This window comes from Gregarina niphandrodes (assembly GCF_000223845.1).
Source record: "Gregarina niphandrodes unplaced genomic scaffold scaffold00008, whole genome shotgun sequence".
Taxonomy (NCBI): Eukaryota; Apicomplexa; class Conoidasida; order Eugregarinorida; family Gregarinidae; genus Gregarina; species Gregarina niphandrodes.
The window spans coordinates 283639-285522 of NW_011645779.1; positions in this window are offsets into that span (position 1 = coordinate 283639).

A 1884-nucleotide genomic window follows, 5' to 3' on the forward strand; every position below is an offset into this window, starting at 1 on the left:
TGTCGTCTGGTCTTCCTGTCGTCTGGTCTTCCTGTCGTCTGGTCTTCCTGTCGTCTGGTCTTCCTGTCGTCTGGTCTTCCTGTCGTCTGGTCGTTTTTTTTTGTCTGGTCGTGAACTCAGATTGTAAACGTTGATGGACGTTCAGAATCGTGCCGGACTTACCGTCTCATCCATTACCCTCGTGGCTACCACACCGGCCGACAATGCAGTTCAACAACGTGAACGGACGCCCCCCGCGCACTCCCCGCGTTGACAATGTTGTCATTCGCTCACTCGAGAGCCCTCGATCCGTCCGTAGCACCTTCCTCTCAGCCTCACAACACACTTCTCCCCGAGCTTCACGATAGACCGCGACACGACACGACACGACGGGAGCAAGGACGGAGCGCAATCCCAATAGTAAGTGGCAGCCAATCCCCATAGCAAGCTTCTGGGAATAAAAACCCGAATGGATGTTACGACGCCAGGCGGTGGTTCGGCGTAACCTCCACTCAGGTGCTTATTCCACTCAGGTGCTTATTCCCATACATAATGGGAATTGACTGTCACTGACCATTAGGGCCTGCGTAGTTCGGTCGTCAGGCTACTTGGGGAATTGCTACTTGGAGAAGTACCCGAAGCTTTGTCAGTGTAGGGGATCGACCGTATTGGCTAAGACCAGCTCCGCTGTAGTGGCTAAGGCCGGCCTTCTGTCAAAGAAAGCCGTCAGAGCAACGACCATACCACTAGAGCTTGAACATCTTGGACTCACAAGCCATTATAGACGTTTCGGGCTCGAACACCATAGTGAAAGCGAGCTGAATAGCTCATGGCTCGAAATCGGGCGTGTCTGGGTAGTATCAACCTTGTCGGCCTGCAGACCTAACGCCTCTTCTCGCCGTCAAACGCTCCCTCGAACACCCCGCTATATACTATTGGTCGGGTGATAGGTGATGTGTTCTTTCTCCTCCCCCAAAAACTTAGCTGGATCGCGTTATGTCTATCTGCCCGTCTCCGTCTCAGTCTCATCCTCCTCCTCCCGTCCGTTCCTCTGACGACGTATTCACTTGGCGGTCCCTCTCGGTGCGGTGTGGTATAGTAGACGTTTATCTGCTCCTGGAACGACCCGCGGAAAGCAAGTAAGAAAGCCGTCGGAAGCCGTTGTCCGTAAGTATCACTCTCGGCACTCCGAACGAAGTAGTCCACCTTTGAACACCTTGTAAGTAGACTCAGCTGTTGTGTCGGCAAGTACCCGTGCCACCATATACCTCGTGGCGTGATCCATGATAACGAGTATAATGTAGCGAACACTCTCGTACATTATCGGACCTACGTGATCGAGACCCACGAAGGTCGGGTTCACCGCAACGTCCAAGTGCCCCATCTCGTATCCGTGGGTGGTGGAACGCGGTTGCTTCAGTCGAGCGCCTATCAAGCAAGACTTCACAAAGGCTGCCACGTCAGCAGGCATGCCTGACCACACAAAGTACTGCGCTACTCTTCTCAGTCTTTGTCACGCCCATGTGTTCCACCTCGTCTGTAGTGCAAGCTGCGAATTACTCTCTCTCGTAGAGCCCCGGTACCTACCCTCGACGAGTCGCGGCTGCCACAATCCTACCGTCGCGCTCTACATAAGCTTTGTGGCCAGTCAGGCCCTCCTCCGCACGCCTCACCTCAACCACACTCGGCAGATCTGTGCCCACGTCTATCTTGTCCAGCTGTCTGACCGGTAGACCCACGGCGTCTAGCAGATCATCCTCGTTGATGTCTGGAGCGGCATACCTACTAAGCCAGTCGGCAACGTTATTCTGACTTCCCTGTAGGAACTCTATATCGAAGTTAAATTGCGCTAGGTACAAGGCCCAACGCTGGACCTTGCCCGTGTGGACCGTCGCTAGGTATCTG